Below are 10,138 nucleotides of genomic sequence, written 5' to 3'. Positions count from 1 at the left end.
ATAACTGAAATGGATGTAACCAAAGGGGTAGCTGAGACTGGTGTAACCATACTCTGTGAGACAACAGCATTCTGGGTGGTTGGACCAAAAGGCTGAGCATTTGCAGAACCCACTGTGTTTTTTAAACCACAACCCATTTGAGCATTCACATTTTCAGCCAAAAACCACTGAACCCTTTCTAACAAATTATTTAATGTCAGCATTTCATCAGCGGTGGCTACTGGACACAGGGTTTCTAAAAGGCAGTCAAGCTGGTCAAAGTCAATGGGAGTGGTAACAGGTGAAGGAACTCTCATGGTAGCAATTATATTATGAATTTGGGTCATGCATTGATTTTGCCAATTAATATATTCCAATTCAGTAAAATATCAGGGAGGAGGAGTAGGCATTTTTGGGGGTCGAATAGAGTAACTAAGTTCATTCACCATATCATGCAATAACCAACATTTTGAGAACCGCTCCCAGCATCCAAGTCCTCACTTGCATGCCTTTTCCTGCTTTTACCATTGCAACTCATATTGCCTGCCATTATTTGGGGAACAGTTTTTCTAAAATATAGTAGGCATTCGTCCATCTCGAAAGATGATGTTTGCGCTCTGGAATGATCTTCATTTGTGTTTTTGGGGGCAGCGTCTGGAGTGACTCAGCAGTCCGATCCTAGATCGACAGTCTCTTCTACAGTGGCTGCAGGTGAAGCTGGATGGGGGGCCCGAGTCCTGTTTCTGCTGTCTCATTTTTCTCCTTTGCCTTCTGGTTTCCATCTGTTGACTGCGATGTTGCTCACCCCTCTTGATGCCTTCATGGACAGTCTGGCGCCAGGCGTTCCGGTCATCAGCAAGCTGTTCCCAACTGTCAGGGTCGATGCCAGTCAGCTTGAGATCGCGTTTACAGACATCTTTGAAGCGAAGATGTGGGCGACCAATGGGGCGGTGTCCTGCGGCCAATTCACCATACAGAATGTCTTTGGGTATGCGTCCATCTTGCATTCTATGCACGTGGCCCAGCCAACGTAAGCGTCTTTGGCATAGAAGGAGGTGTATGCTCAGTGAGCTGGCTTGATCAAGCACGGCAGTGTTGTTGACTTTGTCTTGCCACGTGATGTTAAGGATGCGTCGGAGGCAGTGAAGATGGAAGCTCTCGAGGCGGTCTTCCTGCCGGGCGTAGGTGGTCCAGGCCTCACTGCCATACAACAGAGTGCTGAGAACGCATGCATGATATACCTTAAGTTTGGTATTCTGTGTTAGATGGTTATTGGACCACACACGTTTGCTCAGCCTGGCCATGACGCTGGCTGCTTTGGCGAGCCTCTTGTTAATCTCGTTGTCGAGAGACAAGTTGCTGGTAATAGTGGAGCCCAGGTATATGTATTTATCGGTGGTCTCCAGCACTTCATTGTCGATGGTGATAGAGGGTGGAGCAGAGATGTCTTGACCCATGACATTGGTCTTCTTGATGCTCATTGTCAATCCGAATTCCCTGCATGCCTGGGCAAAGCGGTCCATTAGCTGCTGGAGGTGTTCCTCTGTATGTGACATTAGGGCAGCGTCATCAGCAAACAGCATGTCCCTGACAAGGACAGTGCGAATCTTGGTCTTTGCTCTTAGCCGGGCCATATTCAGCAGCTTTCCGTCACTCCTAGTGTGTAGGTAAACACCTCGGCAGAGCCCTTGAAAGCAAAGTTTAGCAGCATTGAGAAGAAAATGTTGAATAAAGTAGGTGCTAGGACACAGCCCTGCTTGACGCCACTTTTGATTGTGAAGGGTTCTGAACTGTCCCCGTCGTAACTGACCACTCCCTGCGTGTTGTCGTGGAAAGAGGTTATAGTGCTGAGCAGCTGAGGTGGACAACCGATCTTCTTTAGTAACCGAAACAGGCCGCTCCTGCTTACAAGGTCGAACGCTTTAGTCAGATCTATGAAGGCGATGAATAATGGCATCTGCTGTTCTCTGCACTTCTCTTGAAGCTGGCGTACTGAGAAGATCATGTCAACTGTGGATCTTTCTGGCCTAAAGCCGCATTGTGACTCGGGATACACACGATTCGCGAGGATCTGAAGGCGTTCCAAAATCACGCGGGCAAAGGCTTTGCCCACCGTGCTCAGCAGTGAAATACCCCTGTAGTTGTTGCAGTCGCTGCGGTCTCCCTTGTTCTTGTACAGAGTGACAATCTTGGCGTTGCGCATGTCCTGTGGAACTTTGCCTTCCCTCCAACACATACAGAGGAGCTCATGGAGTGGTCTGAGAAGAGCTGGTTTTCCGCATTTGATAATCTCTGTCGGAATACCATCATCACCCGGTGATTTTCCGCTTTTCAAGCAATCAATGGCTTTGCTGAGTTCATCCATGGTAGGTTCGGTGTCCAGCTCCTGCAGAACTGACAAGTCTTCTATGGCGCCCATCGCTGTCTGAGTGACAGAGTTTTCTTTGGAGTACAGTTCCAGGTAGTGCTCCACCCACCTTCCCATTTGTTTGTCTTTGTCTGTGATGGTCTCGCCTGATTTGGACTTTAAGGGTGCAGTCTTCTTTATTGGTTTGCCTGTTGCTTGCTTGATGCCCTCGTACATGTTTCTTGTGTCGCCAGTGTCTGACGCTTGCTGAATGCTGCTTGCCAGCTGGAGCCAATAGTCGTTTGCGCAGCGACGAGCAGTCTGTTGGGCTTTTCTTCGGGCAGCCTTCAAGTCTTGGAGGTTGTACTGACTTGGGTCGTGTTTATAGTTGATCAGTGCCCTTCTCTTAGCGTCAATGACGGGCTCGAGCTCTGCAGCATTGGCCTCGAACCAGTCAGTGTTCTTGTGCTCCTTTTTGCCATACGCCAGGATGGCAGCTCTGTAGATGGTGTTCCGGAGTAAGTTCCATCTGTCCTCTGCATTTGGCTCTTGGTCACAATTCTGCAGTTCCCCCAGTTGTTCTATAAATTCCTTGTTCTTGATTAGGTCGGTGGTCCGGCAGGTGTTGATTTTGGCTGACATTTCTTTTGGAGAGGTGGAGCCTCTTGGGGCGTAACTTAATCCTTGATGCAACGAGGGAGTGATCTGTATCCCAATCAGCGCTATGGTAAGCTCTGGTGTTGTGGATGCTGTTCAGAAATTTGCGCCTGGTGATGATCAAGTCCAGCTGATGCCAATGTTTTGATCTTGGGTGTCTCCATGATGTCTTGTGACATGCCTTGTTCTGGAAGTAGGTGTTTGTCACACATAGGCTGTGATAGCAGCAGAGTTCGAGTAATCTCTGGCCATTTTCGTTCATTTTCCTATGCCATGGTGACCTAGCACACTTGGCCAGGATTCGTGGTCAGAGCCGACCCGGGCATTGAAATCTCCCAAAAGGTAGAGGTGTTCTGAAGTAGGGACTGCGGCAACAGCACTGTTTAGTAGCTCATAGAACTGATCTTTAGTTTCGGTGCTGGCTTGCATGGTTGGTGCATAGGCATTGATCAGATTTACGTAGCCTGTACTTGTGAGAAGGCGAAGTGTCATTATCCTTTCTGTGCCCGGTTTGCATGGCTCAATCATATCTAATAGAGAGTTGTTTATTGCAAAGCCCACACCATGTTCTCTGACTTCGTCATCTTTCTTTCCCTGCCAGAAGAATGTGTATTCTTTCTCCTTTATGCTTCCAGAGTCCGGCAGTCGTGTTTCCTGGAGGGCTGCGATGTCAATATGCAGCCTTGCCAGCTCATTATTGATGACTGCTGTTTTGCGAGCATCACTTATGTCCTGTACACTATCAGACAGGCCTGGTGTCATTGTTCTTACGTTCCAAGTTCCAATTCTCAAGTGTCGTTCTTTCTGTTTGTAGTTTGATTTTGTTTTTATTGTTTGGCTTGGTGCTTACTTTACAGTCTGCTTGTCGGCCATATTAATGTCCTGAGCCCTACGCACCCAGTAGGGCAGACAGACTGTGACGAGACAACACCTTATTGACTGGGGGCTGCCCAGTTTGAGGCGGGCGGTAGCTGTCCAATGAGATAAGGTAGTCTCTCCCACCGAAGGCAACCCCTGGCGCCAGCTCTACGTCAATCGAGCAGGTGGCTTATAACCGGTAGACTGCTGCCTTCCGTGTTTTGTCGACGCTGAATAGCGAAGCTGGAGTGTCCTCTCCAGGGCGCAAGCCTGGGCAGCATGTTGAGGAGAGACTGATGTTGCCCATGTACCAGTTCCCCTCTCTCCACACATCAGATGTTTACAAGGGAAAGGCATAGCCTATACATCTTGGCATCCAAGGTGTCGCAGGAGTTGCCAGAAAGCTATGAGACAAGCAGATAGCAAACTGCCTTAGGGACTCCGACTCCTGATTTGTCTTCGGGGTTTACTCCCCTAGCCTTCCCCATGAATGGGTCTAGCCACAAGGCAGTGGAGGTTTGGAATCAGAGTTTTCCTTCTCCTAGATGAGTAGCCTTACAAGGCTAACGAGCCCCATCTGCCCCATTTTTCTAAAATAGCATACAATAAAATAACCTTTTCACTTTAAATCTGGAGAACGTGAAAAAAGATCAGGTAATGCACTTTGAAAATCCAACAGAACTCGGTCGATTTCAGCCTTCAGCTCAGCAACCTTAGCCCTGGCATCAATTCTTTTGGATTCGCCAACAATTTGGGTGAGAAGTTCGGGTGATGATACAAACAGCGGTGAATCCCCGAGTATCTGAGTCAGTAAGCTTGGCGAAGCCGGTTCTGAAAAACAAACAAGACTAAGTTTTCTTTAAAAAAATAAACATTTGCTGCACACTCGCATAATTAGTTCAACTTACCGAGCTGTGTGAAAGAGATATTCAATAACAGACTGTCCGAGGGCCTTTGTGCCGATTCTAGAGGCTGACTGGAACCTTTAGAAGAATAACCACTCTTTGGAAGCATTGCGTTTTCTGTTAAAAATTATATATATTCAATTCCCAACACCTTATTTTCCACAAACCCGAACCCTCAGGTGAAAGTAGTACTTACGAGGTTCTGGGGATGCTTTAGTCTCAAAAAGACAATTTGTGGTAGCTATCAGTTCTTCCAATTGTGTGCTTGTCAGATGTAATGAAGAATATAGGTCGGCCTCCGATTCTTCTACATATAAAATATAATGTACTAAGTTTGTACATACTTAAAGACATTTCCATTAAAAGTAATAAGTCTGAATGTACTTTATTCTGTGTGGTCTTATAAACAACTTTTTTGAATTAAAAGTATTAAAACTGATTCACTTTTTAAGCATCCAACAGGCCAGAAACTGCTACCTTTTGAAATAAGAAAAATGCCTCATTGATAAACTCTGAGCGTTCACCTAGGTACAGTTTTTTAATTTAAAAATCAGAAAACCCACCTCCTGGTGAGAGGGTTCATGGAGATTGCTCTTCGTCGCTGGAACTGATCTGATTTATAAAAGACAACCATTTCATCAGTTTGAAGAGAGACGATCATTACCAACAATCACAAAAGTATTTTTTCCATTGTCTGCCATTGCATAAGAAAAAGCAAAATCGCCTACCTTTTGGAAAGATTGCTGAGGCACTTGTATCCTGAAAAAGTTTGTGTGTCGTTAGATGGTAGCGCAGAGTTCTTTATGCCGCCAGTCTTGCTGTCCCAGCTTTGGAAGGGCAGAGCGACAACGCCCTGTACATTTAGGAGAAAGCTCATAGGTAAAAAGTTGCTGATGTACCACCTCCTCAAGGTGGGACCCCTTTGTAACGCCAAAGAACCCTCATTCAAGCACACACAGCTGTAACGGTAACGTCTAGACATAAGGAAAAAGCGATCTGTTATGTTTTATTTTGATTCTTTCTGCTTGAAAATTAATATCATTTGTTTAACTGAGAAATCGTCATGCTATACAATACAATACAATACAGTTTATTTTTGTATAGCCCAAAATCACACAGGAAGTGCCGCAATGGGCTTTAACAGGCCCTGCCTTTTGACAGCCCCCCAGCCTTGACTCTCTGAGAAGACAAGGAAAAACTCCCAATAAAACCTTGTAGGGAAAATGGAAGAAACCTCGGAAAGGCAGTTCAAAGAGAGACCCCTTTCCAGGTAGGTTGGGCGCGCAGTGGGTGTCAAAAGTAGGGGGTCAATACAATATACAGAACAGAACAATTCCTTAAGACAGCATAATAATAAAAATTTTAGAAGTACGGTTTAACAGTAGATGATATGACATAATTAGGTTTGGATATTTTTAGAGTCCTGGAGACCTCATCCATCTAGCTGCCTCCCCATTTGGCCATGCCACGCTGAAACGCTTGTTCGATGAAAGGACCCCTCTTTCCCATGATTCCTGTGATCCTCCATCAGGGATGACTTTACCATAGGCAGGCAAACAACTTGGCAGGTGGGCCGTGCCACCAATTGCCACATTTGGGTACCGAGAAAAGAAACAGAATAGGTGAGGATTAGTATTTAAATATAATTATCATGTTACTTATGTTATAGTGCTAATGACTAACAACAGAGATGCAGTATGTACAGTTAATCAGCAGCTCTAGTCAGGATATGCTAAACTGAAGTAGTGAGTTTTCAGCCGGGATTTAAAGGCTGAGACTGAAGGGGCATCTCTTATGGAAGCAGGAAGACCATTCCACAGTTTAGGGGCCCCGTAACTAAAAGCTCGACCTCCCACTGTTATTTTATTAATCCTTGGAATCCTAAGCAGACCGGCATCTTGAGATCTTAATGGGAGCTCAGGTTTGTAAATCATGATAAGTTCAGACAAGTAAGCCGGACCTTGGCCATTTAATAATTTATATGTTAAAAGGAGGATTTTGAAATCTGCCCTGAACTTAACTGGGAGCCAGTGTAAGGATTTAAGAACTGGGTTTATGTGTTCATATTTTCTTGTTCTTGTAATAATTCTTGCAGCGGCATTTTGGATTAACTGGAGGCTGTATAGAGAACAGTTTGAACAGCCAGTGAACACCGCATTCCAGTAGTCAATCCTACTAGAGATAAATGCATGATTTAATTTCTCACAATCCTGTTTATTTAGAAAGCGCCTTAATTTCCTAACATTTTTAAGATGGAAAAAACATGTTTTGGACGACTTTGTAATATGCGCTTTAAATGACATGCTAGATACTCCAAACGTTTTATGCATGAATCCGTTTCTGAGATTGTCACATTAATTTTAAAGTTGATATAAATGTGAAACAAAATCTGTTTTGAAATTTACCCAATTCAAACAGCATCAGAAAAAGTCGGGTTTGTACTCAGAATATAAACAACTTTTTATCAAGTACCATAAAGAGCTGGGGGCTCGTTCGGAATGTGAACAGAGACAGCGTGCACTCGTTGATCGTTGTGCTGAATGATGAAGTTTTTGAAGTCTTTTAACATTTAACTGATTACAGCGTTTAAAAAAAAAAAAAAGTCTCGTGATTAAGTTCGCAAAGAGCCAGGAACCCAATTCGAACGCGTTGAATGCATTTTTGCCAAGTGCTGAAAAACGTATTAAGGATTTTATTAGTAAAAAACAGATTTAAGACTTGTCTTATGTAGCAAATCAGAAAGAGTGTATATTTTCTTAATTGCTTTGAAATGTTGTGAGAATAAGTATTTACGTTAAAATCTTATGATATAAAAAAATAGAACATGTTCAAATTAGATTAAGTAAGCCGGGGGCTCATTATGAAAACAGAAAGGTAATTAAAACAAAGTGTAACGAACCATGGTCTGAACCATCATATGCAGATTTGGCGACTTCCTGTGGGAATGTAATTGCTGCAACGTCTGTGAATCTTATTGCTAAGGCTTAAAGCAGCAGGTAAGCATTTTTAGCGTTAAGAATTTTCTTAATTGTTTAGGTTAATAACGTGTCTTATGTCGGGGGCCCATCATGAAAACAGAAAGGTAGTTAAAACAAAGTGTAACGAACCATGGTCTGAACGATCATATTGTTAAAACAGATTTGGCGACTTCCTGTGGGAATGTAATTGCTGCAACGTCTGTGAATCTTATTGCTAAGGCTTAAAGCAGCAGGTAAGCATTTTTAGCGTTAAGAATTTTCTTAATTGTTTAGGTTAATAACGTGTCTTATGTCGGGGGCCCATCATGAAAACAGAAAGGTAGTTAAAACAAAGTGTAACGAACCATGGTCTGAACGATCATATTGTTAAAACAGATTTGGCGACTTCTTGTGGGAATGTAATTGCTGCAACGTCTGTGAATCTTATTGCTAAGACTTACAATGACAGCTATGCGTTTTTAGTGTTAAGACTTGTCTTATTGAGCATATTTTCTTGTTTTGAATCGGTGAAATTTAAAAAGATGTGCACAGTCATGAGAAGTGAATATTTTATATCGTTTTTTAGAAAGATACATATGTAGATGCTTGGCTTTGTATTACATGCAAGATAAGGGTATATTTCACTTAATTTTAATTTCTTAATGTAGTGTTTATAAAATGAAGCAAAGTGTCATAATTTTCATAATTTATAAAGCATATTTTCATAAATTATATTTCCATATTTTATATTTTCACATTTTCATAAATTATATTCCCATATTTCATATATCATATTTTGGGGTGGGGCTTAAGGTCATCAATCATTCCTTTGACAGTTCTTGTCTGATAGTACTACAGCTGTGGTCCACAGCACCAAAGGCAGCTATATATGATGAGCTGACTGTGCCATGGGAAACAGTTATGAAAGCAACCCACAAGATGAAGAAAGAGGAATACACAGATTTGAAGACAGAAAGCATAGAGGCAGAATGGAGGACTGTCATCAACCCTGTTGAGGTAGGGTACAGAGACTACATGGGGTGAGCTACCCAGTATTTCTTGAGGGGCAGGGGTCTGCCTGGGACATAGCTAAAAAAGGCACTGAAAGACCTGGCAGAAGAGATGGGGAGAGGGAGTTTCTGGCTCTGGCTAAGGAGGAAAGACCATATTTGGAGGAAAGAGTTCTAGAGCCAGCTACAGGAGGTAGTAGGGAGGCATCCCTACTACTGCCCCACAACCAGGGGATGTTCCAAGAATAATGGGGCAAAACAGCCACAAAGTGTGGCTTCTGAATGATGACCTTGTCAATGGCACTCTTTGAGGTGCGTCAAGTAACAACGCTTTTCAGGTATTCTAACTAATTGTGCAGCTACTTTTGAAGGTAAACAATACCTAATGGGACTCAATTTCATGAACTCAGATCATAGTTTAAAAGGTTTCAAGGTAAGGTAGTTATTTCAGGTATTGAAAACAGATGTTTAAAGCCAAGTCAGTTATACTCATTAATCCTGGCACCAGAGAGTGGCAAACTGTTGCATATTGATTGGCACATGGAAGTAAGAATTGCACTGTACTCTGTACATGTTACAATAATGACCACAAAAATATGTAAATGACTGCATTTTTAAATGCCCCAATGGATGCGAAGAATCTTTATTACCAGCATGATAGTGGAAACCTTTTTTGAAAATGAGGATCCTCTTTCCTCTAGTAGATGAACAGACCCATATTTAAGAAATCAGTATTTACACATTGACCTTTGGCTTGATTATTGTTTCCCTTCAATTTTAAAAGGCTAATTTTAAACAGAATATGGACATATTTATTTATGTAACTCTTTCTAGCATAATACGATGTACGCGTTTTCATATACTGTGTGTGAACAGCGTGTGTGCCTGGCAAACTTAAAATGAAAAAAACAATCACACATAGACATCTCATTTACCTAAAACTTTTGCGTTTCTGTATCCCTGTTTCCAGCTGAAGAAGGGAATCCTCAATACGCGGGCAGGTTGTGTGGTACAGTATTGACAGACTTTGAACATAAAACCAGGGCAGTCAATTGAAAATCCAAACTGGACAAGTGAGTGACCTCATTGAAGTTATTTAACCCGCCCATACTCCAAATAGAGTGACATACAATGCGCAGAAGCAGCGTCACTGTGTAAAACCACGCCCATTTTGAGCGGGACACCCCACCTCCCGATCTAGCTAAGCTTGACGTGAAAGAGTGCGATAAAGTAGTGGAATGCGATTAGCTAAAATCACAGACGTTTCTTCACTACGCTATTGGAAGTCTTCATACTCTTAAAGTACATTCGACTGCGGTGCCACATTAACATTGTTTATAAAATTATGGTTAGGTTTCCTTTGTTGTTGTCCTACAACTTTAAGAACAGCACAGTGAAGAATCTGGTGTCCACAGATGTTAGCAA

At 42.8% G+C, this 10,138-nt stretch overlaps 1 long non-coding RNA gene across 1 annotated transcript; it reads right to left on the bottom strand.

Moving 5' to 3' along the window:
* Positions 1-4,437: 4,437 nt before the first annotated feature.
* Positions 4,438-5,719, bottom strand: LOC120535662. The gene is made up of 5 exons (XR_005634957.1): positions 5,475-5,719; positions 5,310-5,358; positions 4,943-5,053; positions 4,750-4,863; positions 4,438-4,672 (listed from the first exon to the last, which is right to left on the bottom strand). It is a non-coding gene; the product is annotated as an uncharacterized LOC120535662 (long non-coding RNA).
* Positions 5,720-10,138: the final 4,419 nt, after the last annotated feature.

The sequence above is a fragment of the Polypterus senegalus genome, chromosome 9 (assembly GCF_016835505.1).
Source record: "Polypterus senegalus isolate Bchr_013 chromosome 9, ASM1683550v1, whole genome shotgun sequence".
Taxonomy (NCBI): Eukaryota; Metazoa; Chordata; class Cladistia; order Polypteriformes; family Polypteridae; genus Polypterus; species Polypterus senegalus.
The sequence above is the reverse complement of the archived record's forward strand: the minus strand, read 5'-3'. Positions and strand labels throughout refer to the sequence as shown.